Here is a 23,351-nt window from a genome sequence, read left to right as displayed (position 1 = left end):
CACTTGAGTTTTCACACCATGGAATGGACCCATAATATTTCAAAATATATATATAAAAAACACATATAAGATTGATTATTATTATTGGTGTTGTTGTTATTATTATTATTATTATTATTATTGCAAAGATGAGTTTTTTTTTTTGTAGTGTTTTATGATTTTCTCTAAGCCTTAGTATATAGTGTTTGGGTTGCTATCAAAACTTTAAAAAAAAATAAAAAAATTATATTCTTTTCTTTTTTAATAAGGATTTTTAATTTGGAAATTTCATGGTAAAAAATTGATTTATTTGATTTCCTTACCTGTGAGAATATCCTTTAAATATTATCATTGAAGTCACAACTTTTAAATTTTATTTGATTCTATATTTAATTTTCTTTTTCTTTTTCTCATTTGTATAATTTTTTTATTAATAATATTTGATCCTACACTTTCCTTGTTTATCATCTCACTCCCAATTTTATTTATTTATTTATTAATTTTCCTCCCTTTTTTTTTTGAAACAATGAGGGGTAAAATTTTGGTTGTTACAAAGAAAATGAGAAAATAAAAAATAACTATAAGAAAACATGTCTAAAATGAACTGGAAGGACACCCAAACATCAACTCCTGAAAAACTAGAGTGACGGACCCACAAATGCATGAGAAGACCAAATTGTTAAGCACTTATCAGTGTATTCATTGCGCTCAAGTGGAGGCACAATGAAATGGTATTAAAACTAGAATAAAACTCAAACTAAAAATGAGGCTAGAGGTCAAATAAGTGAAAAAAATGAGTACAATATCTTGTATTTAAGGAAAACTAGGCACACTCAATGGGAGAAAGGAAAAGGAGAGAGAGAGAAATAAGAAAATAACTCCTAAAAAATGACTTAATTATAGTGTACGGATATTCATTCTTCCTCGAAGTAAAAGTAAAAACTCATTATAACATACATTTTTTTAAAAAAAAACACACACACACACACACATCTAATCAAGAGTTCATCAAGACAAAATTGAAGGAAAGAAAATGAATTGAAAAGGTGAAGAATAAAACCTAGACAAAAATTAGAAAAATCAATAACATCCAACATAACAATAATAGATAGAATTCAAAAAAGTCATTTCTTAATAAACTTGAATTGAAAAAACAAAAAGGAAAAGAGAAAAAATGAATAAGCAACAGTAAATAAAGAGGCAAAAGATAGGAAAAATGAAACCATTAAAGGACATATGGTTTGAAATGAAATACCTAATCTATAAACCTTATGAAAGCACTAAATTTGATTAAACCCATAATTATTTAAATATGGGACAAAAAGGCAACAAAAATAAACCGCAAAAAAGAAAGGATAAAAGAGAGAAATAACACATGGGCATTACTATAAAAGGAAAAATAACTATAAGAACTCAAAGAATGGAAAAGAAATACAAAACTGGCAGCTAAAATAACCCATAAAACATATCTAAAAAGAATAAAAAAGATGCAAAATAATGAAAAAACATAAACATTTAACAAAAAAATGGAAAAGAAGAATAAAGAACCTCAAAAAATAGAGATGGGCCCTAACAATGAAAAATGAGAGAAAACAATTCTCGAAACAAAAGCCAATGAAGTCCATGAATATTTTAAAAAAAAAAGTTGCCAAAAAGATAGCCAAAGTTAAAGATTAAGCAACCAATAGTTTTAAAAGACAACCACACAAGGAAAAAAAAAGAAAAAAACATAATGTAAAATAGTACACAACTAATAATAAATAGCTCAAAATACCAATAAATAGCTACATCCAAAGAATAGGGAAAAAAACTAACATAAATCCAATATAAGAAAAGAATATTATGATAAATAAATAAAGGTCCAACAAAGACTATGAAATATAGTTCTAATAACAACCTCGCAAAGATTTATATATATATATATAAAAAAATAGTTGCTAACTGCAAGGAAAATATAAGATCCAATAGCATAAGGAGTATGATAGGAAGGGATGAATTTACCAAGACTAATGAAAGGAAACCAAGTTTTTTGAAAACATTAGTTACTTGGATGGAAAAAATGCATAAAAGTCATTGACAATACTTGGAAAAAAGAAGAAGCAACAATATAAAGTAGTAGTAGGCATGTTCATGGTTCGGTTCAATTTGAACCACAAAAACCAACCGAATCGAGTAACTTAAATTTTTGAAAATTCAAACCAAACTAAATCGAATTCTAGTTCGGTTAAATTTGGTTTTTTGGCTTTAAAACCAGGAAACCTAATCATCTGAATTTCTAAAATCCATAACGCCAAACATGAAAACTATACAATAGATTTCCTTCACCAAATGATATTTTGCATCACATGATCCCTAATAACTCCATTTCAATTCTCAATATATAATAATAAACAAAAAACCAAACCTAAGGAAATCCCATCGTAATTTTATACAATTTCTCAGCAACATGAACATAATTAATAAAAAAGTCAATCCTCCAATAAAATTCTAGTTGAAGAAGAAAGTTCAACAAAATCAATCAGTCAAAATTAGACAAATCTAACAACGCGATCAAAATGGAAAGGAGAAGGACGACAAATGGACTTTGTACTAAGAATTAAGCTCTTCTTTGAGCTTAGGGATTTCACCCTTCTTTATCGTCGAGAAATACTTTGAATCGTGACCGCTTATACTTGCCTAGTTTGGCTCTGCAAATTTGCAAATGGTGAAAGACAGAAGCGCGAGTGAGAGATAAAACAAATACCGAAATGTGAAGTGAAGAGAGATGCCAAAGAGATGGAGATGTGAGTTTTTGTTCTGCTAGAGAAGAGAAGACTAGTCTGGGTGGCAACTATTCATGTAATGTTATTAGGGTTAGGTTAACTATAAACTGTAGTATTTTAGATTTTTTATTTTATGGTTGGTGACTTGGTTCGGTTTGGTTCACCAGTTTTCGTTGTAAAACCAAAACCGAACCAAACCGACAAGATTTTATGGTTTTAAAAATTAATTTTTCATCTCGGTTTGGTTTTCTCGGTTAATTTTTTATTGGTTTTTTTGGTTTTCTCGGTTAATCGGTTTTTTTTAACACCATTAAATAATAGCCCTAAGTCCAAATCAACAATACACAAACAACAAACAAACTCAAAACAAAAGGAACTTTAATCATTAGGAAAACAAAATTACAAAAAAAAAAACATAAAGAGAAAATAGAAGTTTAAGGTCCAAATCAAAGTTACACAAAAAAACAAATAAGTATAAAATGGAAAATAAAAACATAAAGAATAAAAAGAAGGATGAAAAAATAGGACATAACCTTAAGACATTAAAAAAAAGAAAATGCATGAAAATAGTAGAAAAACATCTAAAAAAGGCGAATGGATAGAACAAGAAAATGCATAAATAACTGAAAGGACATAGAAATGCATCATAGTCTATAGGTTTATCAAATCTAAAAAAACAAGAAGAAGAAGTGCCACTAATGGAACGAATGAGCACAACCTATATCATAAACATGAAAATAAAAATATAACAATTTTGTAAGCTAGCGGGATACATAATTAGATACATAAACAATATAACAATAACATGATAAATAAGGATGTATATAAAGGAGCATGTGAGATAGGTTAGGAGTAAAAACTAGTGAAAAATACAACAACACCTTTGAATTAAGTAGAGGAACTAATTCATGGAAAAAAAAAAACATAAAGAAAAAAAACAACATTATAGATGCGAATAAACAATGAAAACCTAAATATTAATAAACAAACTAAACAACTTTTTATGCCAAATCTTATGATTTTTAACTATTTTCACAATCTTTTTTATCATTTCTATCCTCAAAACCATTAACCATAAACAACATAGAAATTCTTTTAATCCTTTATTTTCTACTTTTGCAAGTGAAGCTTCTCCTCCTAAACAATACAAACATATCAATCTTCACTAACATCTATATTTAAAACCTAAAAAATAAATTAAAAAAATACAATAATTAAACTCGCTCTTTTTATTGATATTCAAACATCTCTTTCTTTCCTCTTCAAATATATAGCACAACAACACTAACTAACATTTTTAACAACATTAACCCATATAATCATAAAAATAAAATTGGTTACAATACATCAAAGAGTAAAACAAATACATGAATAATTTAAAACCCTAGAAATAAGGAATTTTCAAGAAACCCTAAAAATTTATCTTAGGGAAACTTAACCTGAATTGAAGGAGATCAAGTTATTGCAATTCAAGTTGTTTGCTACTCCTCTCCCTCTATTTCTTGCTTCTAATGTTGTAGAAAAGACTGATTCGTAGGGCTCTTTACTTTTTTTTTCAAAGATCTGCTACCTTCTTCTCCCTATATTTCTTGCTTTTAGAATTGTAAAAGAGAATGAAAATTATTGGTCTCTCCCTCTTTTTTTACTCCTATTCTATTTTTGTGTTTACAAGGCTTATAACTTCTGTTTCCAAGTCCTCCTCTCTTTCTCCCTCTTTTTTTCCATCTTTAAAATAATACAAGAACATGGTGTTAAAAAAGAAGAAGTTAGAATGGGCCACAGTAAGGCAAAAAAAAAAAAAAAAAATCCCCTTAAGCAAAACTTATGCTTATAAAAAATCAAGGATAAAATCATAACGACACCATTATAATCCATGATTTCACTAAATGTGTGTCCATATTACACCAAATAGTAAAACCAACACATGAATTTTTATTTTTGGTGACCTAATTAAGATATAGTTATCTTTGTTAAAATCAACTAGTCCTAGTTACATGAATGTGCTTTTTAAAATTTTTTCATTCTCCCTCTTGTATTGAATTCTTACAAGGTTGCGTTTGTCCAGAGAAAAAATGCATTTTTTTTTCTCTATTTTGTTTATTTTCATATAAAATCTACACACATACACACACAACCCAATCAGGTTATTCTCATTTTATTTATTTGTTGGGATTTTTAATAAAGAAATGTATATGAAATAATAAAAGTAAATTGAAAAAAATGTGATTTGAAGTTTTTTTTTATATTAGCAAAAGAAACTTTGAAGATTTACAATTTGCAATATTGAAAAATTAAAAAATATATATTTTTATTTTTAACAAGTGTCAAATGAATTATCTAAAAAACAATGTAATCTATTATATGATTAGAAGAGAGAGTAAGATGATGAGATTCAAATTTATGATTGTATGGTTATCAAAACTCTAATATCATATTAAAAAATTATCTCAATCTAAATTTAAGTTATTAGGTGAGTTTTTAGAAATAATTTTATAGTATTATCTAACAAGTAAATTCATTTTATAATTAATTTATTTTTATCTTTGTATTCTTAAAGGCATTTTTCAACAAGTAAAAAACATGTATCCACTTAATCTCTCAAGTTAATTTAGGCAAATATTTTTTTTTTCCAATGAAAGACACAAAAATGTTTATAAAGAATTTTAAAAGAAAAGAGTCTATATAAGAAAACTTAAGGATGAAAAACAACTAATTAACCACTTGGACGATACAAGAACCATTGATTTGTTTTGCATCATTTTTAAGAGTGAGCATGAATTCCATTATGAAAGGACTAAAAATATCATGTTTTTTTTTTTTAATGAGAAATGAAATGTGATTTATATGGATATTCCTTAATAAAACAACCTAACAAAAAGAACTAAAAGCAACAACACCAAGTAGTTCTATGTAACTTATGAGCTATAAATTGAATTGATTATCACAATTATTTAGTCTATATATCATGCATAAGAAACCAAACAATTTAATCTTTTAATAAAATTAAACAAGAAACTTAGCGTGCATTCTAGACATATAAAAAAAATTATATTTAGACTTGAAACCTAGCAAGCAAACTACCATAACCATATAAACTAAAAGCAAATAAATCATAATACTTGCTTGTTGAAGAAACTCAAAAACACAAAAACTAACATGTTATTGTTGTCAAACATAGATTATGTCCTTAAGATTTTTTTATTTGTCACTTGTGCAATTAAATTTATGCAATCAACCTCCTAGGAACTAAAAAAACTTTCTTTAAAATGATTAGAACCTAAGATCTAGAAAAAAGTGAAAAGACAATAAAAGGGTAATTGAGATTGGAAGCAAAACAAGCTAAAAAAATATAGAGTAGGATAAGAAAAGTTCTGCAAAAGTGTATGGAACATCTCTTATTCCATCTCTATTTATGTTGAATTTTTAAACCAAAATTGATGAAGAATCAATTTTAGCAATTACTATAATTAATTCCCTCTATTTTACCATAATTACCAATGTTAATAGACCTTTTCATTAAAAAAAAAAAAAACTGAATGTTGAGGTCTTTTATTCAAGGGTTGAATGTTTATAAATGGGGTGGCAAAGAATAAATTTTTTATAAGTTAAATAATTATTTTATAATAAAATAAAATCCAAGCCTAGAATTGGTTAGCAAAAAAACAAATCCAAGCCTATGACTTAGAGCTCGAAACCTATGTTACTTTACTTGTGCTAATCTGTAACTCTTCAACTTTTCTCTATATAAACTAAATGAAACTCTATTTTATATATTATATATATATATATATATATATATATGAATAAGGGTGTTAGATTTTATAAAAACATGTCAACCTAGGTTTTTTATAGATAAATATCCCATTCATCTATATTTTATTTTAATCATGTTAAAGAACAATTTTCAATAAAGTTTTAAATCTAAAAATAATTATACCTCATCTTAAATTTAGCTTCAAGTATACCCATTAACCATGTTTTTATTTTAAAAAAAATTCCAATCTATGGCATTCTCATACAAATTCGTAACAATATCTTTGACTTTATTCTACTTTATCTTATTTTAATTTTCCTTTTTTACTACAATCACAACACCACATTGTGAGGAGCAGCGTCGTGTTCCAAATTCTAGGTTTTGATTAGCTAGAAAATAAGACAGAAAAGAGTCTTTGTGAAGTTGGCCCTTAATCTATGGACCTTATTCAAGCTTGACATAACTTTTTGTCTCGCAGAAAAGAGAACAGAGAGAGAGAGAGCGAGGTGGCTCCAAGGTTCCCCAAAAGGCAGCGTCTCCTTAGCCCCCTCGGCCCCTTATTAGCCGCCCCCAGTTGCCACTCATGTGAAGTTGTGACTGGTGACTGGTGACTGGTGACTGGTGACCCTTTCCATTTTTGTTCCCCTAACGTGACCCGTCTCTCTCTCCTCCTCCTCCTCCTCCTCCTACCCCCTCTCTCTCTGCATAAAAATCCGCCCCATGCTTTTGCTCATTGGCCATTGGAGTTCCCAGGCGCCACTTCACAGGCATCAAACCGTCCCCCAGTTTCATTGGCTTGACTATTCTTAGTCTTAACTTTTACCACTAGTCGTCGATCATTGTCATAATAATAATGCATTAATTATTTCTCCAGCACAAATATCAAGAATCTTTCGCATATTTATTCCAATAACTAGTCTAACCTGGATCCCTTGAACAAGTTAATGGAGTTAACTCTGTCTAAAGCTTGCCTCAAAGCTGTCCTAACGTGGATAGTCATATTTAAATAGCAGAGGATTGAACTCGAAAACTTTTGCAAAAAAAATATATACTAATATCAGTTTGATTTACTGAATATTAATACGTACCCTAATTAAATTTTAATTCATAAAATATAATAAACTATTAAGATTATAAAGAAAAAAAATAGTCTCCTAAAATTTAAAGATTACGTATGAATTACTTTTGATTGACTCGTAGTTTATCCTACGTCCATAACTGGATTAAATTCAAGTTGACAGATGAAGCTTGACTTCTATGGTAGATATGATATGCTAATATCATGTCCATTTTTAATCGATATGTCAGGAAAAAAAAAAATATTTTTATAAAATATTGCTTCTGAGGGGAAGAAATTATTGTTGAGCCAATGTGACCGTACGATTAGTTGTGTGATTAGAATAATGTTTATTTTTAAATTAAATATGCGATTATAATAATGTTTATTAATTTTAATTAAATATGTGATTGGAACAATGTTTATATTTTTCTGTGTCAATGTCATGTATAATAAGGTCTATTTTCAATATATGTACAAGAGCCCATAACCGTGCACATATATTCAAAAGTTTTTTCTCAGATACAAGTGTTGTGCTCTCTAAAAAAAAAAAAAAAAAAATACAAAACAAAACTATCTTATGTGTGCCTACAGTTTTTTTTTTATTTTATTTTATTTACGTGGATGTCCGGGTCAGCTTGCGCGCACCACGACTAATCCCATGGTCCACTGAACATCCTGCAAACCCAGTGAGCATGTAAGGCACCGCGGGGGTGACAGGTGTGCACAGTGAGGTTTGAACCCTGGTGTAGAGGAAGGGAACAAACCCCTTTCACCACTAGGTCAAGACCTCAAGTGCAGTGTGTCTACGGTTTTTGGTAGCTCCTCAAGGCGTAGGAATGGCCTGCTCAGCAGTGCATAGTTTTTTTTTTTTTTTAAGTTTAATTAATACCCTCCTTTTCTTATAAATGATTTATTTCACTTTTTTTTTTTGTAATTATCTTGTATTTTTATAATATTCGAAGAGATTATTGTAATCGTATCTCTAAGTGTTTTTCTTTCATATTTCATAAAAATAAATTGTATTTGCATGATGTTCTTATAAAATAAAAATTATTGTCATTCTAGGATTAAAACAATAATAACACCTAAGGGATGATGAATTAGGTATTCTACTAATAATGTCAAAAAATATAAATAACCACGCTAAGCATATATAATACAATAACCAATAATATAATGAAAGTGATTAAATTAAAGAGATAAGAATAGAAAAATTGCAAATTAAGTTTTTAATGTGGTTCGACATTTCATTTCAAGTACCAATAGTGCATGAATATTGTACTCTTTTACTAATCCAATTGAAAAATACAATGCCCTTAATTAATCCACACCAAGCAATTTCACCACTTATAGATGTCCATTCTTCAAGATTTTTTCCTTGTTGACAATACCTCACTAATTGCCAAGAGTTTATTCAAGCTCTCAAGTGTTTACAATTATTATTTTTTTACAACAAGATGCATTCTCTCAAAGAGTATATTATACAATTAAAAACTATAATATTTATAGCTCACACAATAGCACTCAAGATAATTGGAGGTGTGTAAATGTAATGAGAGAAGGATTTTATACTCTTGTGTTAAAATATGAAGATTTAATATAGCACAACTTAAAGTATCTTAGCATTGATAATTTCTAGTAGGTTTTTCTTTTGGAATAGCTTTTATATCATATATGTTCATAATCTTCTTTTTTATTTTGCATAAAAAAGAGCTATGTATATGTTTCCAAAAAAAACTAGCTGTTTATAGCCATTGGAATGTCTCTAACAGCTAAAGCAATCATTCGATTCAAATGACCATATCATTCGGTCAATTGATTCCTACAAAATTATCAGGTGTTTATCATGGATAAAAAATGGTCGACCGGCTCACTTTGTATGCTCAAGCTGTCGATCGGTTCAACTTAAAACCAGTTTAACAGTTTCAAACCTGATGAAACTTGAACCGATTAAAATGTATATCAATTCTATTTATACATGCAATGTGAAGTGTGTGAGTTCATTTTAGTTTGCTATTGTGTAAGATATAAAGATTTAACAATAAGCTATAAAATGAATCTTTAATAGCAAAGTCTTCACTTAGTTTGCATCTTAGATTTGATGATGGATTTTTTCATTCAATTTTATATGCTTGTTGATGTGATTTTCATATAAAACCCGTTTAAACTTAATCTCATCAAAAAATATTATTAATCTGTTTTTCATTTAATTGTTATCATCAAAATACAAAATATTATAAATATTAATATGTGACCTATAGGTCAATATATTTTAGATACTTTGAGATGAAAACAAGTTTGAAATGGGCTTTTGAGGTTCTAAAACTTAGGCCCTAATTTTCTAGTCGCTAGAGATGATTGAGAAAAATTACACATGACAAGTCATTTATCAAAATTGTCATCCGACACATATATAAAAACAATATGAAAGGGAACGAAACGTTGTGTCTCCATAAAAAGAAAAAAAACATCCTATATGTGCCTAGGCTTTTTGGTAGCTGATTAGAATGCGGGTTTGGCCTGCCCAACAATCATAACTTTTTATTTGATTTTTAATTTTTTTTTATTAATACCCTTCTTTTTCTTATAAATTATTTATTTCACATTCTTTCTTGTAATTATATTGTATTTTTTTTATAATATTTTAAAGAGATTATTGGAATTTATCTTTAAATGTTTTTCTTTCATATATCACAGAAATAAATTGTATATACATTATGTTCTTATAAAATAAAAATTATTTATTCGTAGAAAGAAAATATAATCTCTAAGATAAAATAAAGATAAGTAAATTAAAAAGAAAAGTTAGGGTTAAATATTACATACTCATTTAACTTTTACTTTTAGGAAAAAAATAGCTCTCCATTTTAGTTTTTAAATAGAATTAACAACTCTTTATCACCTTATCAATTCATATATTTTTTAATTTATTATATTAAGTATAAATAATATTTTTGCATTTCTCAATTAAAAAAATTCTTGATACTTGAAAATGCATCCATAATATTGTCATGCACATCAGACCTATTTTTTTAAGGCCATAAATTGGTCCAGTAGGCCAAGGCTTCTAAGCTATTTTTATGAGCCCTTATTTGTTTTTTAATTTTAATTTTAATTATTTTTAAATCAAATAAATGAAATTATTTTTAGTATATTTATTTAAATTTACATTACAAAAAACATTACATGAATCACAAAAGCATGTTTTGACAAAAAAAAAAAAAAAAACATTTTGGTTCCATAATTTTATTTGTATTCTTGCCTAAGATTTTTTTTTTAATCATATGATTAGTTAAAAAATAGATTCTAAAAAGTTTTTTGTGACAATTCATGATTAGTATATTATTTGTTTTCTAATATATTCATGTCAAGAATTTCAAAACATAATCTTATCTTTACCTAAAACTTACTTTTATAGTTCTATAAGTTATTTAAAAACCAATTATTATGGTAAAACAATATCATAAAAAAGAGACACCATTAATAAGATAGAGGGGATTTTGATTAAGATAACTTTTCGTATTCTTATTTAAGATCTTTAAATTTTTATTTATTTATCCAAATTACTTTCAGTTTTTATCGAACAAACAACATGTCTTGAAAATATATATTTTTTAAAAAATTATTATAAAAAAGAGGAATTATACTATAATTTTTTTTCCAATGAAATCTAAATTAGTGTTCTTCTTGCAAAAGAAGAAGAAGAAGAAGAATAAAAAAAGAACAAGAAGAAGTTTTTGACACATAATTAGATAAAAAAATAAATAAAGAGCTCCATGCGACATTGAGATAAGATATCTTAATCTGCATATTTTAATTTTTCAAATTAGTCTATGGTTAGCATTTGCATCTTTTATATATATATATATTTATTGACGCAAATAATGATCAATCAATTTTATTAAATGAACACGTCAACTTTTTTATTTTACCGTTAAAATATTTCTTGATATACGATAATGTCTATACATTTTTTTGTTAGGTCTCTGTATGTGTGTATTATTAATTTTAATTATTAATGAGTTTCTTTGCACTTGTATTAAAAGAAATAAATTTAATAAAACAAGCTGTTTATTATATTAAAGGAAAAAGCTTTATTTCATCATAAATTTGCACAAATGTCTTTGTAAAAAAAATCTTTACATCTTAATACTTTAGTAAGTTTCTACTTCAATGACCTCACAAATATATGGATTAATTTAATTTTTTTTAGATGTAATATTCTAGTCGAACAAATCAATGAATTATCATTGTCCGACTCCTCATCTAGAATAATATTAATGACAAAGTAATAAGAATTTAGGCATATTTTAAAGTGTAACGTATTAGTTTATGTTTTTAATACATGGATTTAAATATAAATCACAATTCTAATTAAAAAAAAATAGATACATTTAAAAAATTAATTTATCATCAATTCGATAATTGATTAATTTATATTTGAAGGATTAATTAATTTATATTTGAAAGTCTATATAATATCTAGTAATCTGTCATAATCTTTCAAATATTAGAAAAAAAAACCATTTGTGAGTTGACTTAATATTTTAGTAATTGGTTTATCAATGTAACCAAGATCCATTCATTTGTAATGTTTTTAATTTAAATATTTGAGTATAATGTGTGTCTACCTTTTCAAATCATATCACTTCTTTATATGTTAGTCATTATTATTTAAATAATATTTAATTTTTTTCTCAAATCTAATTCTATCTTATGTAAGGATTTCATAATCAACCAATTAGAGTAAATTTGAAACATTTTTTTTTTAATTTACCTTGGATAAATAATTTTTTTTTATCACTCAAATATTTTTATATATAGTTTCTGAGATACCTTTAGGATCAAATCTTAAAATTTTATATAAAATAACTTAATGATTTTAAAGTTTGAGGATCATTTACATATCAAAAAGTCTTTATATAGACAAAAGTAATCTTTTCATATGAAAATTATAAATTTTATAATTATAGTAACTTTATCATCTTTTCATAAAACACTTTTTTCCTAATAACTTTATATTTAATCTAAACTCATGAATTAAACTCAATTAAATATCAAAAATAAAAATGTCTATATATATATATATATATATATATATATATATATATATATATATATAGTCAATGCCATGTAAAATCATTAGGTTAGCTATGGAACACAAATGCTAACATGTACATTTTTCAATTATATAAAAGAAAAAAGTAGTTGGAAAATAGTTAAGACTAGATTTTTTTTTCTACACTACGCAGTGCGTCGAGTCAACTTTCTTTAACATTAAAAAAGAAGATATCCAAGCGAAAATAACATGAGTCAACCTAGGTTAATTTAAAGAACATGTGGTATATGAGATTGAGATATCTCGTAAAATGAAAAAGCGAAAAAAACCACAAAATTCAAGACTCAATAACCTAATTTTAAATGATAAAATTAAAAATAATTAAAAATTAAACATCAAAGAAAAAAACTCAAGTCAACCCGGGCTCACTCTATTAATCTGCCACCTGCAATATGAGATCAAGATAAAAAAATATTTTTTAAAAAATATAACCTAAAAAAAGGATTGAATTTAAGTAAATAAAAAAACATTAAAAAAAAACCATAGGCCACCCTAAATTAGCTTGACTAACTTGCAATTTGGGACAACCCCATAGAAAGAAAAGGCATAAAAAAATCATAAAGTTTGAAGACCAATAGTCTAATGTCAAATGATGAAATTGAATTTTTTTTTTAAAAAAATCCAAAACAACTTGGGTTAACTTGATTAACCCACGACATGGGATAACTTAAAAAAATAAGAAAAGAATAAAAAGAAAAAAGAGCAATTAAAAGAATGATGATCAAAATTGGATTTAAAAATAATTAAAATAAAATGTTGAGGGACAAAATTGAAAAAAAAAAAAAGATTAAAAAAGAGAAATTAAAAGAATGAGGACCAAAATTGGATAAAAAATAAAATATTGAGAGACTAAATTGAAAAACATAATTAAGAAAATGATAAAAAAAGGGAGTAATTAAAAGAATGAGGACCAAATTTTAATAAAAAAATAATAAATGAAATAAAATGTTGAGGGAAAAAATTAAAAAATAAAATCAAGAAAAAAAATGAGGACCAAAACTAAATAAAAAAATTAAAAGATATAAAAATGTCGATGGACAAAATTGAAAAAAATAATGAAAAAAGGTAAAACACAAAAAAAAAAAACAATAAAAAGAATGAGAACAAAATTGAATAAAAAAACTAATTGAAATAAAATACCTAGGGATTAAATTGAAAAAAAAACTATAAACATACTGAATAGGAAAGTAAAAATAGATAAAAATAAAATTAATTAAGAAGAATATATATTTTTTCAAAAAATATCTCCCCCATTAGTCTCCTCGAGTTGGAAGGAATTCGTCCTCAAGTTTAAATCTTAGTTAACAACTGTTCCTTATGAACATTTTTTGTGTGTATGTCATCATATCATGAGCATAATACCTCTGTACAGGTCATTCACATTGTGAATCTCTAACACAATATCTTTGTACGAGTCATCTTATCATGGGATCCACTACCAGGATTTTTAATAATAGCAATTGATATAAATAGAGACAACACATTAGTTTCTAAATATTTTTTTAATGGAGAATCTCCTTATCACCTCTTACATAATTACATCTTATTCTACAACCTTGTCTAAACCATGGTGATCCAACATCACATAATAATTACCAAGAACATTAAACTGTGATATAAATCCTTTATAACCTCAAACCAAAACTTCTAGTAATCCTTAAGATCTAATACCAACTAATACAGTTGGTAGTGAATGATAACCGATTTTGTTATATATCAAATCCTTTAAATACCAAAACACCATAATTATTTGAAGACTCTCAAAAACTTAATTTTATTTATTAATGTCTTCACTTGTCAAAAGCTATTAACCGACCCTTTATATAGAAAAATTACAAAAAACCCTATTAATAATGTATAAAAAAAAGTTATTCCTTTTTTTAAAAAAAAATAAACTATAATAATACTAAATAAAAAAAAATAAAAAAAATAAAAATGGAGAGGTTGATTTGATTTGATCAAATTTAATATATTACTTTATTTTGATTAATGAAAAAGAGGTTATAGTAACTAATATTTTCCATAATGTCTTCATTATATTTTAAGACTTCTACATTTGATATTTTTTTTTTCTTCAATCATCGAAACCAAAACTTGATATTTTACCAATTTAGTCAAATCTTGTGAATGAATTTTGGGAGTTGAAATATTGAAGAATTCACTTTATTGTATTAACTAAAATAGTTTTCATAAATGAAATAGTAACATCTTCCACGGGCTGAAGTTGTAGTTAACAGTTCGGAAAAAAAAAAAAAAAAAAAAACAGCACGAAAGTAAAAATATCTGAAGACTACAGATGGGAAGCGATAGCCATGGGAGGATTTAAGCCACGATTCGATTCCAGTGGATGTCCCTTTATAATATACTGTACGTATGGCTCTCAAAGCCATGGCCTCTCCGTCCATCTCCACCACTCGAACCACAGCTAGCTCAATTCCCATAGCCGACACCATCAAATTTATTATCCATTTTCTGTTTGAGCTAAATAACTATCAATATTAATGACTTTGTGTAACCTGCATAATATTTAAAAATTATTTTTTAAAAATTATTTGTTAAAATTTTATAAATTTTAAAATTATTATAAACTATTTAGTCATTAAATTTAAAACTTGTAAATTTATTGAGATATACATAAATTAAACTGAATATTTATATTAATAAAAAAAAATAACGTCATTAGCTCCTATTATTTTTTCCTTGACACGTTTCCACCCAAGCCCCAACGAGGCCTATATAAGTTGTAACCACATGCAACCTCGTTTTCGCAGAAGGATCATATAGGTAGGAAAAAGATAGAAAAATAAATCTCTCTTTCTTTTTATTCCCTTTTCTTTCTTTCTTTTTAGACGCTACTAATGGCGGCTTCCGTCGACAACCGCCAATTCCACCTCGAGCCCACTCTAAACGGGGTGGTTCGTTCCTTCAAATCCGTTTCAACCCACCAGCCCAACTCTCCGGTTAGAACCTTCAACTTCTCGAACCAGGACTTCACTCGCTCCGACCAGAAACCAGTCCCAACATTGGAGGAAGTCGAAGATCGTTCAAGTGACGATGAAGCTGATTATAAGGATCTGATCCGCAAAACCAACAGTGAATTAGAGCCGTCTGTTATTGACCCACGAGATGAAGGAACTGCTGACAACTGGATCGAACGCAACCCTTCCATGGTCCGTCTTACAGGGAAACATCCCTTTAACTCTGAACCGCCATTGGCTCGTCTCATGCACCACGGGTTCATTACACACGGTCCACTTCACTATGTTCGTAACATGGTTCCTGTCCCAAAGGCCACATGGCAAGACTGGACAGTTGAGGTTTGCGGTCTGGTTAAAGGCAGCCGTTTCACCATGGATGAGCTAGTCAATGAATTCCCAGCCCGTGAACTGCCTGTCACTCTAGTTTGCGCAGGTAACAGACGCAAAGAGCAAAACATGGTGAAACAGACAATCGGCTTCAACTGGGGTTCTGCCGGGGTGTCCACTTCAGTGTGGCGTGGTGTACCATTGCATTTGCTGCTCAAGAAGTGTGGGATCTATAGCCGTAAAAAAGGGGCTCTCAATGTTTGTTTTGAAGGTGCTGAGGATCTGCCAGGTGGCGGTGGGTCCAAGTACGGGACCAGTATCAAGAAAGAGTTTGCTATGGATCCATCTCGAGATATTATTTTTGCCTATATGCAAAACGGGGAGCCTTTGGCCCCGGACCATGGGTTTCCGGTGAGGATGATCATACCAGGTTTTATCGGTGGGCGTATGGTGAAATGGTTGAAGAGAATAATTGTTACCAGTGTAGAGTCAGATAATTATTACCACTACAAGGACAACAGAGTACTGCCCTCTCATTGTTGATGCAGAGCTAGCCCCAATGCGAAGGTACTATGCAACTATATACTAGACTACTCTATTCATATAAATAGCATATATATCGTTGTATTATATATATATATATATGTCAAGGATCTTCCCTTTTTTTTTCCCGTTCATATTTTCATGGGACTCGTCAAAATTGAGGATGTAAATAAGTAAATGCTAAATATTATTTATTGTTTTTATAATGTGTAGCATGGTGGTACAAGCCGGAGTATATCATCAATGAGCTGAATATAAACTCGGTGATAACGACGCCGTGTCATGAAGAGATACTGCCAATTAACTCATGGACAACTCAGAGCCCGTACACGCTGAGGGGTTACGCATATTCTGGTGATTTGTTTTTCTTTTCTTTTAAAAAGATAGAGATATATCAAATCGGATGAATCTCCTCTTTTGGGTAGAGCCCTCTTGAGCTGAAAGTAATCTTTCGTCTGACGTGCTTTTTTCTGTCTCTGTTAAAATTATGAAGGCGGTGGGAAAAAAGTGACGCGCGTAGAGGTGACTCTGGATGGTGGAGAAACGTGGCAATGTCTGCCGGTGGACCATGAAGAGAAGCCAACAAGTAGACGGGAATATACTGGTGCTGGTGCTTCTGTCCCTTGGAGGTGGAGGTGGCTAGAGTCTTGGAGCCAAAGAGATTGCCGTCCGGGCTGGGATGAAACCCTTAACATAACCCAGCCGGTAGAAGAAGCTCAATTGGAATATCATGGTATGTATGGCATGTCGATTTTATCAAAATCGTCAAGCTTTCAAAACCACTGTTTTATTTACAGCTGGAATTGTCCCAGGCCCAAGTGACTGATATATCTCTCGATCGGTGCCTTTAGCTTCGGAGTATAATTCTAATACCGGAATCTACAAATTACGTGTGCTCTAGACAATGTTATTCATAAAAAAAAAAAAATAGGACTGGAGATTTCATACGTAACAACCACTTCATCATTTAATGGCTGAATAGTCATGTGATTTATTTTCTTAACTTTCTAAACAAGGCAATGGATTAATTTTTATTTATACTCCATTTAAGAGTATTTTAATTAATTTCTTATTAATAAAATTTATATATATTAATGCTATATATTTTACTGTTTAGTTATGTGAAAATAAATTTAGCACTCCTGAAATTTTGAGGTGTAATTGAAAATATATTAGACATGAAAATCGCGCTACGTGTATATATATACATATATATTATATATATATTATTTATATATAAATTATATATATAATATATATATATTTATAAGTAAGATTAGTTTTTGATCTCTTTTACAATTGGTCCATTAATTAATATTTTTATAGTTTAAGAGCTATTGAAGAGAAGGGAATTATTTGTTGTCACAATAGTTCATTGGCTTTACAATAATATTGGCAAAACCCAATTTTTAGTTAGTTTGCCTATATTTGTTTTTAAATATGGTCTCATCTGAACAGGGAATGATGAACAACTGCTGGTTCCGGGTAAAAAACAAATGTCTGAAACGTCACAAGGGTGAGAATAGGGAATTTGTTTTTTGAGCACACCCACCGTGGCCAGGCAACCAGTCCTGGTGGGGTGGATGGGCCAAGCAAGGGGCACTAGAGAAATCATCGGAAGAATAACCAAGCTCTGAAGAAAAGTGTTTCAAACACCCTTCATGACACTTTCTTCAAAAACTTTTTCAATGGCTGAAGTCAAGAAACATAATTCGGCTGATTCGGCATGGATAATTGTTCATGGTCACGTCTATGATTGCACTCGCTTCCTTAAAAGACCATTCCCGGTGGCACTGACCAGCATTTTAATCAATGCCGGTACTTGATTGCACTGGAAGATATTTGATGCTATAAGACACTCTGATAAAAGCCAAGAAAAAATGCTTGAGGTCCCGGATCGGAGAGTTTGGTTAACTCATCAGCTTACCACCGTCTGATTCAAACGCTTCCACCTCCTAATACTCAGTACATCTGCCTCCTATCAAAGAAATTGCCTCAATAAGAAATTTGCTTCTTTGTTCCACGTGAAAAATCCCATGGCAAGCTTAAAAAAAGGAAATTCTCTCTCATGATGTGGCCGTCTCTTTCGATTTGCATTCGCCATCAGAGGATAGGTTGGATTGCCAGTGGGGAAGCACATATTCTTATGTGCTACTGTTAATGATAAGTGTGGCATGCGAGCTTATAGCGCAACTAGCACCGTTGACGTGGTGGGGTACTTTGATCTTGTGATCAAGGTTTATTTCAAAGGCGTGGCAATCCAAAGTTTCCCGTAATGGAGGGCAAAATGTCACAGGCACCGTTGACCTCAACTATCACTGGGATCTGTGGATAGACGAAGGGTCCATTGGGTCACATTGAATATGTTTTGGTCGTGGGTAAGTTTTTGGTATGACAAGCCCAAGTTTGCCAAGAAACTGACCATGCTGCTGTGGGCAGGAAAAATCACACCAATCTAGTCAGGTGGATTCAAGCCATTTAAGAAGATTCCAGAGACGATACTGGAAATGTATTTTGGTCTATGCGAACCGCACCGAGGACGATATTTTGTTTAAGGGAAGAGCTTGATTCTTGGCTAAGGAACATGAGAGATTAAAAGGTGTTGGCAGTTATTCAAGAAATGCTATTAAGGAAAGGATGGCATACAGTGTTGGGTTTCGTTACCGAGAGTATCCCTGCGAGGAGATGTGGCCAGAAGGATCAGACGATACTCCTGGCTTCTGGCTTGTGGTCCTCCGCCAATGATTCAATTTGCCGCTGCAGCTCAAACTTGGAGAAGATGAACTAACGATATTTTCAAGGGGAATTCCTTGCTAGTTTTTTAGAATGGAGAGAGGAGCGGGATCTATTTAAAATATATGAGGTTGTTACATATGTTAGCTTTGATCGATCGATGCATGTGTTACTCCATTCGTTTTCTTGTGAAAAGAACAGGAAAAGAGAGAGGCTGGTTTTTTCCATGAATTATTATCAAGTTGGACAACAGTTGCTTAATGTAGATTACTTTGTGATAATGAAAGGTTTTTTTTCCAAATATTTTATCTTCTCTTTTTGTAATGCCATGGTTCTTAATTATTGATAATTTACTATGAGATAATATTATACAATAGCGTTACGTGACTTTAATATTATAAAAATATATAATTATTTATAATCCAGCTTGGGCCAGCACCCTGGGCCGCATACCGTAAGTGTAATTATTCATGTAACATCGCATGTTCATGTAAAAACACGAAATTCAAGTACGTGTAATATGACGTAAGTCATTTTCCTAGCTATATATCCTATACATGGCAAAGGGTAACAAATACTAATGATGTAGCCTGGGGACGACATGACGAATTAATTTGGTCAAAAAGATGAGATATTTGACTGACCTTGTGGGTAGAAAATTAAATGCAATGAACAGGCTTTCCCTCAATCAAGTAAAATAGAAGGAGATGTCACATTGATAGTCCGAGATGTACATATCAATTATTTAGGGAGGGCATGGAAGATCTTTCCTATAAAGTTGGAGCATTGACCCTATTTATCAAGTTCTAAATGGCCACAAGCTTAAACAAATCTTTTATCTTGAACATTCTTTATTAAATCTCTTTAATGCATTCTTCTAGTGCCCTTATATCTATTATAGATGTGAGAAGCTTATTAGACATTTTATGGTAATGATAATATAGCTAAAATTGGCTAAGAGCTTGGAACAAAGATCCTTGAAGATAAGAATTGAAGTTGGGCTTTAAGTTATGATACCACCAATCCAGTTTTGACATGCAAAATATGGTCGAAGGATCTTACATATGAAGTTTCGAAATCTTGAAATTACTAACTTTAATTTTTCTTTACATATATTTTGCAATTTCTCTTAGATTTATGAGCATTAATCATCATTGTTTAGGTTCATCTTTGGTTGAAGAATCTCTCGTCTAGTAGGGGTTTGTATGCTTTCACATCAAAGGTCTATATAAACATTGACGTAAATTCCTTTTAAGACCTTTTATGGTTAGAATAGCCCAAAAAATATCCTAAGAAGTAATAACGATGGTGTCATCTACTTTTATGGTTATTGTTTGCCTTGTTGCTTTTGGTCTCTAGAACTTTTCTAGTACTTTGCTTTGAGGAATTCTTTCAGTCACCTGGATGATGATATCGTCTTTTAGGTGGAATTAGAGAGCGATGATGCCAATCCTACTTTTTTACCACTTCATATCTAAGCTTATCTGTTTATGTAATTAAAAGATGTCTGCTTATACTAAGTGGTGCATATAGTGTGTTTATTAATGGTGGAATCACAATGTTAAGGAACATGTAAGGCCTTGAGTTACTAATTAACAGTAGCTACCAATAGCCTAAATGCTTATTCTCAATTACTACGGCTACTTGTTTAATGATTTGGGGAAGTTGATAGGTGCTCTTCTATGGAAAGATTTTATAACTCTTTTATATCACTAAATTTTTTAGGTTATTTTCATGAAAGAAGCTAAAATTTTATCGAAAAGAAGAATGAAATTCTTTTTTTTCAAAGTTCTAAAACAAAAAACACTGACAAGTTTATGCAGTAAGCCTTACTAGATTTTAAGTTTCTCAATAATTGGATAACTAGCTTATGAAGGTTGAATGAGAAAACACCTCTAGAAGTTCATGGATATCCAATAATTTTCTCCATGGAGATGTAAAGAACTCCTACAATGCTTAAATTAGTTTAAAATGGTTATGTATATAGTATTATGGAGAAGAATGATAATAAGATAAATAGCGCTAATATCGTTGATGTGTGTGTTGAATGAATTGATTTAACCCTTATACTTCTGTCCTCTTGAGTTTTTTTTTATTCTTAAACATAAAGACTTGTATGGAGTGGGAAGGGAATATAATGGGGAGGAACATTTATGTAGCCTAAGTTTTAGGGATAGTTGATTGATGAGATACATCTATATGGTTGAGTGTTAACTGTTGATGTGATAAAGAGATAGTGTTAGATGGATCATGTCGTTTTTGGCATAGACATGTCCCAACACCAATTCTAGAAAATTCCAACAAATAGCAAGATTAGTCACATTACCATTTAATACTAAAAATACCAATGAATTAGAGGGAATTTATGAAAAATCAAATTTAGTGCTCCTCACATGGATAAAGGGCGCTTGAATATGAGCTTAATTAATAAATGTACCTGCAGTAAAGTTATCACTAAAATTTACGTATAATGCGGCCAATTAAGTCCAGCTTTAGGGGCATTATCTTCATATTTGAAGCCAATCTTTGTATATTCTTGGATTGGGCTTAGTTGCAGCCTACTAGATCCATGCTTTGTTGGTCACATCACCTTTTAGGTAACCTAAACCCTCAAATAGGATCAAATCCTAACGGAGGAACAACTGCACCAAGATGGAAATTATTAGCCTACTAAGCTTTGTCACTACTAGTCTATATGATTTAAGGGTATGCTCTGCGAGGTACATTATGCTTAATGATAAATAGTGGAAATTCCTATGGCCTTATTCTATGAATCCCAATCCTGAAGCCTAAAGTATAGATCCTTCACGGTTTGGTCAAATGTTAGGAGATTTGTTAACCCTTACTTATCAACAACACAAATGCGGGATATGATGTGTAATTTTTTTTAACCCATTTTACATTTATTATAGATAAGCTTTCAAGTGAAAACGCTTAGAGATAATAAAATATAGGTTGCATTTAGTTTGGGTAAAAAACTGATCAAACCAAATTTTTTAAAATTAAAAGTTAAACCGAACTGACCAACCAGTTGAACTTACTAATTTAGTTTGGTTATCCTCTCTATATAAATAGTTAAGCCTATAAACCATTAATTAGACTTTTTTTTTTTTAATGGCTTGGGGTTTTCATGACTGAGATTTTTTGGCCTTAAAATTAGTTTGTGGGTTTTTTTGGTTATTTTAAGCCTTGATTTACTTTCTCTTTCATCCTTCAATTTCACTATTTTGTTTCCAAAGTGTTTCTTCAGAGTTGTAGTGTCAAGCCCTTAAAAAATATTCATATTTGACTACTGAGATTAAAGAAAAACATTTATACATTATCAAGTTACTTAGATTATTCAAAGGTTTCATTTATAAGATGCATTATAAGTAAACCATGAAGTAGGTTACATAAAAGATACACTATAAATATGATTATCTATTCAAATATTACGCATTACTTGAAATAACTCTAAAAATTCAAATAATGTCCACTCAACATATAGGTGTACTAATGGGTATATTAACAAATTCCTAAATGTTAAGAAACACAACAAAAAAGATTTGATTTTTTTTTATGGGGGGAAACGAACTAAATTAATAAGGTAATGTAGATGAAATAGATTTAAAGCCTTGATAGTTTCTAATTTCAAGTTACATAACAAAATTATTCAACACAAAAGTTATAAACATAGAGTGAAAATGAACTGGCCTGAGAGAGATAAATGGTGTGTTCGGCAAGATAAATGGAGGATGGTTGTTGTTGTGCAGAGTACAAAAAAGAGATGATGGTGCTGGCTATTTTAGGTCAGAAAAAGAAGAGGTTTGTGCTTATGCTATTCAGTTTTGTGAGAGAGAAGGATAAGGGTGGTTATTATGTTAGGTAGAGTAGGGGGAGGGTGATGTTATGCTAGCTCACTATATGAGAGGAAAGGATAAGGGTGGTTGTTGTGTTGGGAGAGAGAGTGTTAGGGTGGGTGACTATTATTTAATTTTAGGGTTTTAGCTTTTAGGTTTGGGTTTCATATTAATTTTCTTTAGATACTAGTTTAATTCTGGTTTTCTTAACTCAGTGTAAGTTTAATTTGATTAATTTTAGACTCTCAAAATTAAAA

The 23,351-nt window shown here is 29.8% G+C and overlaps 1 pseudogene; it reads left to right on the top strand.

Annotated features, from left to right (window-relative positions):
• The first annotated feature begins 15,423 nt into the window (after positions 1-15,423).
• LOC118029349 (nitrate reductase [NADH]-like) lies at positions 15,424-19,305 on the top strand (annotated as a pseudogene).
• Positions 19,306-23,351: the final 4,046 nt, after the last annotated feature.

The sequence above is a fragment of the Populus alba genome, chromosome 5 (genome assembly GCF_005239225.2).
Source record: "Populus alba chromosome 5, ASM523922v2, whole genome shotgun sequence".
NCBI lineage: Eukaryota > Viridiplantae > Streptophyta > Magnoliopsida > Malpighiales > Salicaceae > Populus > Populus alba.
This window is presented reverse-complemented; position numbering and strand designations above follow the sequence as displayed.